A 12080-nucleotide genomic window follows, 5' to 3' on the forward strand; every position below is an offset into this window, starting at 1 on the left:
AAAAAATATTAATTGTTTTAAATGTCACCAAAAAAAAGGGTGTATTAAACATATTGGCACAGGGCAAGAAAAAATAGAGGAATGTGCAATAGTCAAACAAATATTTATAATAAAACATTACTGGTGTTCTTTTTCTTTTTATTATTTATTATTGGATGATAAACCCTCCTGTTATCTAAGTTACATTAAAACAATTATAACTTGAGTCCATTTTATGTTTGTGTGCTAAATTGATGTGAAATAAGGTGTTTTTATGTGTAACACAAACTGCAGCGAGAATGAGTGTATATTTGCAAATTAAAAAAACTGCAATTCTTAGCCATTTCACCTACTCATTTAGTCCCGTGCCATATTACATGTATTAGCATGTATCGGGATGTGTACAATAAACACAATTTTAAAAACATGTAATAAAAAAGAAAGGAAAAAAGTACCCCAAAAAAAGGCCAGCAAAACAAATTTGACCCAAAGTAGTAGTAGTAATGATGTTCCTGTGAAAATTGAATTCTTGTGGCAATTAATTTGTTTAGGGAGTAAAAGAAGCTGGGACCTTGAAGGCAGCCCTGTTGGACACCATAGCTGGTCATACTTGTAACAGCTGAGAGATAAGGAATCAGCTGATATTTGCTTTTATATTGGCATTTTTTAACATGAATGTAAACATGCCTCACAAATTAACATTACATGGCATTCGTGCCACTTGAGATTAAATAACATGATAATTTTATATCACCATTATCGCAAACAAAGTGATCACATCTATCAATATTATCTTTATATTGCTTAGCCTAACAATATGGCAAATACATGCCCCTAAAGCAGTTTTAGTTTGAGACTTTGAGTGTAATAAATATATTAAATCAGCACTCTTTTACATGTTAGAAATTGTAAACAGCAGCAACCAAAAAATGATTTTCTATTGATCACAAGAATGTAAACAGGAAGAAAACTAGCGAGTGATAATAGTAGGAAGCATGAACTCATCTGTAAGAATTGTGCGCTGGAGACAGAGCGTCACTGGTTCAAGTCCCCCATTTTGTAAAAATGGCTATTAGTTGTTGGACAGATGCCAATCAGAGTGCTGGCTACTATTGACCCTCACACTTCACAGTTTCTTTGGGGATGGGCCGGAGTTTTTCTTAACTTATTTGAAGTCATGTCTTCGTTAGTCAACTGGGGCTGTCGCTTTAAGATCGTGCGCGTACTTGCATGCTCACCATGAACGAGCCTGACACAGATGCTGCAGTTACGCTTTGGGCCAGAGGTGGCAGTCGTGAGTGAAAAAGTGACAAACTGCACAAAGATACGAAAGGGTTTCAGAATCAAACAGTGCAGCAGCACTTGAGCTGGGGACCCGCCCTTTGTTGAATTTCCCTTGTATTATAATGAGATCAGTAAATTACCAAAAAAAACAAACAATCAAAAACAGAGGGACACAAATAAACAAAAACTGGAGCACAAGTGCCATTTGTTGATGACTGCAAAAACACTATCTTCATAATAGCAGGCTACAATGCAACAGGAAATAGTCGAGTGCACTTTCAAGGGATGAGTCCAACTCATTATCCATATTTATCTATTTATTTATTCATTCCAAATGTGTTCTGGTCGACTGCTTGGTCATGTAGTATGGCGGAACATTTTTGCTGTGCAACAAGGGAGTTTGATGTACTGACAGAACGAGATTTGAGAGAAGCCAGAGTCAAGAAGGAAACAACAACAACAGTGTAGCAAATAGGAAAGTAGAAAATAGTGATAAGGAAGTCAATATGATACATCATGCAAGATCTTTGCATTTCAGGGAGGAGCTAAGTTTAGCCCAGGTTGTTGTGGAAGTTAAGAGTAGCTTTAGAATTAAACACGTCAAGCTAACAAAAAACGGAGGTCTTGTTATTGGTTAAAGATTAGAATTGTTATGGTTCGCAAAGGCGAAATACACGATAGCATCCTCGCACTTCCGGTGACTTCTTTTTTTAGGGTAATTTTTTTTTAACCACTCGGGGTATGCGAGCTCCCTCTAGTTGCACACAAAAAAATCACTGAATTCAATCTTCAACCTGCATAATGTTACAGTGGCTTCAAATTTTAATGTAGTACAGTGCAATTGTTGAAGTGCAGTTCAATTGTATTTAACTTTTAAGTAGAATACAGTTGCATTAAATCTTTCACGTTAATTTACAAACATTTAAGTACATTTTTGGATCATTGTGTGCAATAATTTTAATGTTTAAAATAATTGAATCATTATTTAAGTGTGGTGATTGCTAGGCACAGAATAGCCAAAATGTCCTTCATTTTTATGAACTTTGTTTATCGTGTCAACATCATTGCCTTTGTTGAACTGACCGTGTTTATCCGCTGGTGTCTTGACTCCTGAATTCCTGCCCTGCCTCCCGGGTAACTTTATTTGAGGCCCAAACACCTTTTTAGGAAAGTCCGTGAGTCGCCCCGATGATTTGTTTGATGAGTTCAAGATGGTTGTGAAAGCAGATCAGACCATGGTTGGGTGGGCGGAGGCTGGGGGGGGGGGGTGTTCTGTATTGGGCAGTTTGCGTCAAGGATCATCTCTCTGGATTACTTGATGTGCTTGGCAGTGCTCATTTATGCCGAATGATTGGCAGCAGGTTGGAGCTAGCATGCTAAGTGTGTGTCACAGCTAGTTACATATGATCAGATGAGAATGTTTTTCGTCTTTCGTCTTGGTGAAGCAGCAGAACTTTGGTCCAGAACACTTTAATTTCATTCCAAACTCATTTTACAACTGTATCCTAAAAATGGCTTTTGGATGATCTGATTAGAAAACAAAAAATAAAAACACAGGAAGCACTTGCTTTCTAAGACTCTCCATAATGTCTACTAATAACTACCTAAATTTAGCTCCTAGAAATTAGGGAAGGGTTGTTTGAGAGTTTATGAAGCGTTTGTACAGTGTTTTGTAAGGAGCGTATGAAGAGGCTTGGGAAGGTCTGGGAAGTGCATTGTGAAGAGTTTGTATAAAGCTCGGGAAGAGCTTTGGGCAATGCATGCAGAGATTGTGAAGCGCATTGGTAAAAAGCTTTGTTTTGAGATTGGTCAGAACTCTAGGAAGAGCTTGTACCTTGTGAAGAGCTTGGGAAGAGCTTTGAGAGATGCTTGAGACTCATTTGTACAGTAAAGAGCTTTGGGGAAAATGCTTTGTGTAGAGGTTGGAAGTGGTTTGGCAAGTGCTTGTGACGAGATTTGAGAAGGTCTGGGAAGTGCATGAAGAAATTGTGAAGAACATTGTGTTGAGATTGGGAAGAGCTTGGAAAGTAATTTGGCAAGAGATTGGGAAGGGCCATGGGAAGTGCGGTGTGAAGAGTTTGTATAGCACTTGGGAAAGAGCTTTGGGGAAAAAAGCTTTGTGTTGTTTATAACCAGAGGTGGGCGCGTCAATTAATTTTGAGCGTTCATCATTTGTCGTCAACAGTCGGAACCCCCTTGTTTCCGTCATTCGAGGTCGGCATCCGTCGATGTTCCGTCATTCGTCAAACCGTCACCAAAATGGGACGTCCGTCATTGACGGTCTGCCAGATTTATTGACGGATATTAAGGATTACATTGACGGACGAAAACCCACTTCTGTCTATGCTAAATTTCTCTCTCTCTTTTTTTTTTTTTTTTTTTTTTTTTTTTTAAGTTTCTCGTCAATTGTCAACAAAATGGGCATCCGCCATTGACAGATTGACGGACCTTCCGTCAATATTGGTGAAATGTCCACTTTTGCTTGTAAAATGCTTTGTTGGGGACCTTGTGTAGAGTTTGGGAAGAGCTTGGCCTGTAATTTGTGAAGAGTTTGTGTAGGTTTTGGATGTGTTTGTTAAGAGCCTGAGTAGAAACTTGAGAAGAGCTTACAGTATGAAGGACCTTGGGAATACATGGGAAGAGCTTTTTGAAGAGTTTGTAGAGATTTGGGAGGTGCAATGTGAAGAGTTTTTGTGGAAAAGCTTCATGAAGAGCTTGGAATGAGTTTATGAAGAGCCGGAGAAGAGCTTGTGAAGTGCACCTGCTGCTCTTTAAGGACAACACATATAATCTCCAGACTCTTAGGAGCCTGCGGTGGAGGAGTGTGTGTGGGTCAAATGGAGGCCTGGCTGGAGAAAATGAAATTATCTCCGTCCACATCCCTTCTTTTCTCTTCTGATTCATCATCGGCTTCTTTGAGTCTTTTTGTGTTAAGCGTTTCTGCTCTGTAGAAAGACGTCTTTGTGCGGCGGACTCGTGTGGAATGCTTGCTTCTTCCGACCTGATCCAGCTGTTAGCCCCCATTAGCTGCTATCGGCGCTATTACAGCCTTTCCGTGCCGTTTGGCTTTTAATACCCTCGGATGCAGCTAATAGAATGCTTTTAACACACACACACACAAATGCGCGCGCGCGCACACACACACACTCTCTAATAATAAGACTACTTTTGTGATGAGTGCGCTGGAACCATGACAAGCATCCGATGACCAATAACAGGAGAAACAGAAGCTTGTTATGCTGACAAACGTCTTCCTGTCTCCTTGGTGGTTGCGAAATGTCCCGAAAAGTTAGGCTCGTCTGACATTTAAGATAAAATGTTGCTCACATTTCTCTGGACTTCTTCTCTCTTGTTCTCAACGATGCATTCCATACAAAATGTAAACATGCTCATTGTCAGTGTGTCAATTTAGAGGTCATTTGAAACCCTAATTTGAAATCCTGGCATGAAATCTTGAATTGAAACTTTCACACTGACTCAAAATGCATCAAACCCTTATTCGAAACCCGAACATTGGCTTCAAACCCTCCCTTGAAACCCTGTCTTTGACTTGAAACAAAATGTTGTAACCCTAACTTAAAAAATAATCCTTTGTTTGTAAGCTTTAATATTGAACTTTTACCTTGTCTTGAAATCCTCATTTGAAACACTAACTTCAAACCTTATCCTGTTCGTTAGCCTAAAGATTATCGTGACTTGAAACTCTATTTTTAATCTCTAACACTGACTTTAAACCCCAACCCCCAAACCCCTATTTTGAAAACCTAAAATTCCATTCAAACCCTATTTTTAAACCCTTATCCTTGGAACCCTAACTTCGAGCTTCAAATCCTTACTTGAAACCGTAACCCTGACATGAAAACCTAAATTGAGGCCATCGCCCTGATTTGAAACCCTATCCTTATCTTGAAAACTTAATTTGAAACCCTACCTTTTACTTGAAGCCATAACTTTGTCTTCAATCTGTAATTTAACCCTAACCCTTGTTTTAAAGCCTACTAATGGCTTGAAATCCTATTTGAAACCCTCACTCTAACTTGAAACCTTAACCTTAGCTTCAACCTCTAATTTGAAACCTTGTTTTATACCCTAACCTTTGTGTCAAACTCTCATTTAAAACCCTGAAACTATTAGTAAATTGAGACCCGCACCTTGACTTGAAACCTCAATTTGTAATCCTGATTTTGATTTGAAACCCAAATTAAACTCTTACAATAAGTTAAATGCCTAATGCTGACTTTAAACCCTAATTTCAAACCCTGACCCAGGGATAAGCCCTTCATTAGAATTAACTAAACTATCAAAATATTTTACAAGCACCGTGACCTGCTTCAATTATAAACTATTCGTCCTGGTGCGCGCACGCATGTGTGTGTGTGTGTTAGACGCAGGGTGTGGCCATGCGGCGGGACAGAGAGGGGGATGGGAGGTAAAGAGGGAGGGGCCATGTGGGGGATGGGCTGGCACTGGCTGCTGCTGCTGGAGTCTGTGGTTACCATGGCGACATGGGGTGATGACGGGAAGACATGCCGGCTCCTGGCAGTCGCACGCGCTCACTGAGGTTCAGCCGGCGAAATGACGAGATCATCATCATCATCTTTTTTCTTCTTTTTTTTTTTTAAATCTTGGCCATGGAGGCGTGCGGGGGAGGGGGGAGGGGGGTGTTGGTAGGAGAGCTTCACTCTCACACTCGTAGTCGGGCAAATCTTATGATGTCATCAATGAATATGAAAAACAATGCTGCTGTAAAAGATCAGGAATAAATATTTTATTTTAACACTAGTTAGAGACCGTAATTTGTAACCCCACAGTTGAAACCCTAAACTTGGATTCAAACCCTAATTTAAAACCCTAACCCAGGATGGATACTCTAGGTTTGAAATCCTAACTCTTACTTGATAGCCTAATATGAAAACCTAACCTTACCTTGAAGCCCTAACACTGGTTGAACCGCAAATGTGAAACCGCAACTCTGGCTTCTAAACCTAAATTTGAAACCCTCACCCTAATTTGATACTTACTTAAAACTACAAATTAAAACCCCAACCCAGGCTTGGAACGCCAATTTAAAACTCTAACCTTGGCTTAAAACCCTAACTTTTGTTTCAAAACCTTATCTGAAACCCCAATATAGACTTGAAACCCTAAATAAAAAAAAAACTAACTTAATTTGAAACCCCTGAAAACAATTTAAAATTTTAATCTTAGCTTCAAACTCAAAGTTGAAGCCCTAATGTAAAAACTTAACCAAGATTTAAAGGCCAAACTTTGGCTTTAAAATTACTAACTTAAAAATTTAACCCAGGCTAATTTAAAAGGCTATCTTTGAAATGAGTTTTGAGATTCAAAGTCTTAACTTAGAACCTCATTTGAAACCTAAGAAAAAAACTGTTTCAAACCCTAATTTGAACTCATAGCTCTTGATTTTATACCTGAAATCCTCGCCTGACTAAAACTAACGTGCCTCTGCAATACTCAAACGTAGGGGAAAAAAACATTTGAAAAAAACACACAAATTAATAATTTAAAACAACAAATCAATTATTGGGCCTGAATCATCAATATGCTGATTCGGATTGTTAATCGTTAACAAGACGACTGCCTCGCCGACTAAATGTCAAAAATCAATCTGCGCGAGCAATATGCTGGCGTTAATGGCCTTGGTTAAGTGCACGCTTGGTTGCCACGACAACGGCACCTCGTGATGTCTGTGTGATGTCATGTATCAAAAATGGAAAGATCAGCATGCACTTGACTTCATAGCGCGTATGTGTGGATGGATGTCTTGTATGGGTTGCCCACAGGGCTCCAGCTGCTGCCTCTGCGTACCCCCCACCCAACCAAATCGCCACCCCCCCGGGCTGAGGCTAATAGACCCTTGTCCACTCAGCTTATTGTTTATGCAGCCACATAGTGTCACTAATGACTGACTTCTGCACTGCTTCATTTGTCGTGCTGAGAGATGCTGGGGGGTGTTTGTTATGTATATGTATGTCTGCAAGGTTATTATAGTTGACAAAAATGAACAAAATAACTAAAACCAAAATTTAAAAAAACGTTTTCGTTAATGACATAAAATAAGGGTTTATCAAAGAAGAGTGCTTTAAAGTGGAAGTCAACTTTAAATATTTCTTGAAAATAATGTTATATGTGACGTCACTAGTCTAAATATGACATTCTGGTTAAAATTCCGTTAGTGGAATTTAAGTTAAGTAGCAAAATTCACTAGTTTTTATCCATCTCAGGGGGCGGCCATTTTGCCAGATGCTGCCGACTAAAGATGACATCAATGTTGCTCAGGGCTTAGGCAACGACCAATCACAGCTCACCTGTATTCTGAAGCTGAGCTGTGATCGGTTGTGACCTGAGACCTGAGCAACTGTGATGTCATCTTCAGTTGACAGCAAGTGGCAAAATGGCCGACCCCTGAGATGAATAAAACTGTTGGATTTTGCTGCTTAACTCATATTAACCAGCATACCATATTTACATCAGTGGGGCTGCATAGAACATATTATTGTCCCCCAAAATTTGGGGGGTTGACTTTTCCTTTAAAAAAAAAAAAAAACGCTAATGAATTGAAACTCCATTTTATGTTTATAAAACGGACCGAAGATGCCCTCCGTTTTCATTTTTGTCAATTAATTTGATATGTGAGTAATCTATGTAGAAGGTCAAAAAGTCGTTTGAGTAGTTAACTGTATTACACAATGCTTATTGTGATCATTTTTTTTAAATACCTTGCATTTCACAAATACAAATAAACTATATTGAAAAATGCAAAACTTTTATAAATGTTGTCTGCAGAAACAGTTCATCTGGAAAAATAATCACTGTAAAATCTCAATACATGTATAACAATAAAAGAACAAATAATAATCTGCAATGTAGCAGTCCCACGACGAGGGACTATTGTAATGTTGCCGTGCAGCATTTCACCTCCAAGCCGCCAAAATAATACTAGTGGTTTGGGTGGCACATGACTTGGCCAAACATAAATAACCCCCACATCGACAACCTCCACCAACATCATGATAGTGATATTATCAGAAGCTAATGCTGCTCACACTGCTTGCTATCATAATCGCTATTTATTTGCATGTATGAGTCAGCGGGGCTACGCTAACCTGCATGTCAGCATCAGGAGGAACTTGGGTTAATTATGGCTTTTATTTGCTGTCTCTCGCGTTTCATGATGACTGGAACATTTTTGATCGTACATACACAGACAAGAGTTATGAAAATCTAGATTTTTTAAATTGTATTATAACAGATATACAATTTGTGATTGATCGTGAGTTAACTAGGGAAGTTATGCAATTATTTATGCCTGATGCCCCTAATTAAATTAAATAATCTTTTCTTAAAAAAAATTAAAATAAAATATTTTACTATTTAAAAAAAAAAAAAAAAAAGGAAAAAAAGATTATTAAAAATTAGGAGCGTCAGGATTTTATTCGTAATTAATCACATGATTTCACTAGTTAAATCACAATTAATCACACATTTTATTTCTGTTCTAAATGTAAAAAAAAAAATCTAGGTTTTCATACTCTTAACAAAAGTGGGGAAAAAATGTTAAACTAATAGAAATTTATGACGTCTATAACCGTCAATGGCAGTCAATGAGTTAAAATCCTAAATTGAAACCCTAACTAACTTGGATCCGTGTCTAGAAACCCAACCTAGCATGAAACCCAAATTTGAAATCTTAACCCTTTAAACCCTAACCCTTGTCTTCATCCCATAAATTCAAATCATTACCTTGGCACCAAACCTCAACAAGAAAATTAACCCTTGCATGAAACCCTAATTTGAAACCCTACACCTGTCTTGAAACCCTAAATAGAAATCTAATGTTGTATTAAAACCTTAAAGTGGAAGTCAACCTTAAACATTTCTTGACAATAATATGTTATATGTGACCTCACTAGTCTAAACATGACATTCTGATTAATATTACATTTGTGGAATATGAGTTAATAAGCAAGCAAATTCCAGCCATTTTTATCCATCTCATGGGGCGGACATTTTGCTACTGAAGATGACATTGAAGTTGCTGAGGGCTCAGGCAACGACCAATCACAGCTCAGCTTCAGGAAACAGGTGAGTTGAGGTCACATACTGTGTAATATATTATTGTCACAATGTTGTTGTTTTTTTTTTTTTTGGGGGGGGCGGTTGACTTCCCCTTTAATTTGAAACCCTAAACTGTATTTGAGAGCTTAATTTGAAATACACATTTTGATTTGTATTGTATTTATTTAATACATATAGCGTGTATATCCTCGTATAAAATAAACATGGCCATGTTTTTAACATGAAAAAACATGACGTGTAGCCATACATTTAGCAGATTATGAACATTTCTTCACCAAGCTTTGGTCTGTCTGCTTTTGCTAATTCGCATCATAAACACACACACACACACACACACAAATGCACACAGGCGTGCGCACACGCAGGCCTTCGGGCAGACGTGTTAATCTCAGAGGTGCTTTATTAAAATGACACTTGTGTTTAATATTCATGAAGTCTGATACGGACACACGCGCGGACACACACACACACATGGTTAGCATGGGTTTATTCTACGACTGCTTACATATTATGCATAGTGTGAGTCACAAATCTTTTCTTTTTTTTCCCCTAGTATTTATTTTAACATCAAAATCAGTAAAGTAACAAATACATTTATCATGATAACAAAAGTAATTTCCACAAAATCTTTGAGGGGTAGTGCATGAAACAAAGAAAAAAATGTTTCAATCTGGATCAAAGTACAAATACAGGAATTTTTATTGGATGTTTTTTGTTTGTTTTTTACCGTTTGAGTCACTTTGACATCAATCCAAGCTGCACACCTCCCAGAGTCATAAAGGCACTGCCCATCTGTTCACAATCAGTGAATATTGGGACAAACAAACACATTTATCAATTTTTTCCCCTCACTTTTATTACCATTTTAGCTCTGGCGGCAGAACTGTATATGACATTCTAGTTCTAAAAAGCCATTATGGTGTAGAATACAAAATCAAATGTTGAACTAGGACTTCAGCACACTTCTGTATGCAGTAATACTTCATGTGTTTATTTATTTTATCGAAATGAACCGCATACACACACACAAATGACATGTTATTATTCTTTTGTATAGCGACTGTCCACTTCACATTCTGACATTTTGTTGCCTTTGTGTGCAGATCGGAATCTATCAATGAGTTAATTTCGCGCTCCGTCTGGCACGATTTATCCACCTGCACCCCCATTTCACGATTGGACCATAATGCCCCCCCACCCCCGGCCGATTAGACTGTCCCACCTGCACCCACCCTGCCTTCTCCCCTCAGGCACCCCCCGGCGAACCGCCCCTCCGCTTCTGCGGGATGTCCCAATACACCGGCAGGGTCGAGGGGCCACGGCTCAGTTTATATTTAACATTAGCCGAGATGGCCGCCGCCCTTTGGGGGGGGGGGGGGGTTGTTTCTAGAATTTTTGACAGGAAAGCTCCTGCTTTGTTATCTTGAGTAGAAGCAGCGATGACAATTATTTGCAAAAACAAACATGCTTCCCCCAATCTCATGCAGGACTTTTTGGGAGATTTTTTTTTTCTACATCTACATCGTTGGATATAACATAGCACTCTCACTTCACTCAGATTGTTTAGTCTCAAATTTGTGGGAAAAGCTTCTTGGTTTAATGAACTAAAAAGAGCGGACCAAGTGTGTGTTTGTGTGAATGCGCACACTCATTAACGTCCCAAACACAGTGTGATGAAATGGGGTCTGACCTGCCATCATGCTTTGTTCACACGCTGATTTTATGGCTGTAAAAAAAAAAGAAAGGACTGTGACTGTGACTTCTGTTTAATTTGAATATTCATACCCCCAACCCCCCATGGTATTACTGTATTAAAGATGGGCATAGTGTCAGCGCTAGTTAATCAATTCACAGCCATGATATTTTACAAAATGCAGATTTTAGGCCGTTCCCCCCCCCCCCCCTTTGTCCTGATTCAGCCGTTCACCTCAAGACTCTGCTTCCTTTACTGTGATGGTCGGGAACGAGTCCAATGTGTGACGAGGTTTTATCACTTAATTACACTTGCCTCACAACTTTACAGAAGAGTTTATCAGAAGCTGCTAACCCTGTTAGCTAGCAGAAGGACTGGCACACACGAAAAAAAATCGGCCCTGGCATTTTGACTTAGGCCGGCCCAGCCCAGCTCTTGCCTAACATGTAGTTCTACCACTAATTTTTAGATGTTTGCTATCTATGTTCGAAATGGATTAATGGAATAGTCTTTCTAAATTGTGGCCCAGTCTCTTGTGGTAAAATGTAGGAAAATAATCATTACGAAGCACTGCAATTTATACTGACACTGCAGCTCTGCTTACTTTTTTGCTTTGACACGATTGCACTTTCATGTTATCTGCTATCGCTTGTAAATGGCGGCTGTTCAGCCAGCCGAGCTTCCCAAGTCGTGGGCAGAGTAACTCGGTGACATGAATTGTTCCAATTGTGACATTGCAGATTTTGTGAACACAACATTTCCTTCATTGGTTAAATCTCACACTTGAAGGTGAGCAGAAACTCCAAATGCGCAACTATTTGTTTGCAGGACACTAAAACAGAATTTTTACATAATCTGTCCCCTGTCAGGTTAGACCTTACAGGTTCCAAGTGGAATATTTTAATCTTTCCACTGCAGGCAATAAAGCTTGCAAGAAGCTTCCATCGGAAGAAGAATGTTTACTGGCGGGATTACGTCCGTTTGATTGGATTTCCATGAATGGACCTGCAGGCCACTTTGAAGT

General features: G+C 39.0%; 1 protein-coding gene across 2 annotated transcripts in view; it reads left to right on the plus strand.

Moving 5' to 3' along the window:
• LOC144058382 (neural cell adhesion molecule L1.1-like) overlaps nt 1–12080 on the plus strand; it is a 37660-nt gene that overhangs the window by 406 nt on the left and 25174 nt on the right. The gene's annotated exons all lie outside the window — the stretch shown is intronic.

This window comes from Vanacampus margaritifer, chromosome 1, assembly GCF_051991255.1.
Source record: "Vanacampus margaritifer isolate UIUO_Vmar chromosome 1, RoL_Vmar_1.0, whole genome shotgun sequence".
In the NCBI taxonomy this organism is placed as follows: Eukaryota; Metazoa; Chordata; class Actinopteri; order Syngnathiformes; family Syngnathidae; genus Vanacampus; species Vanacampus margaritifer.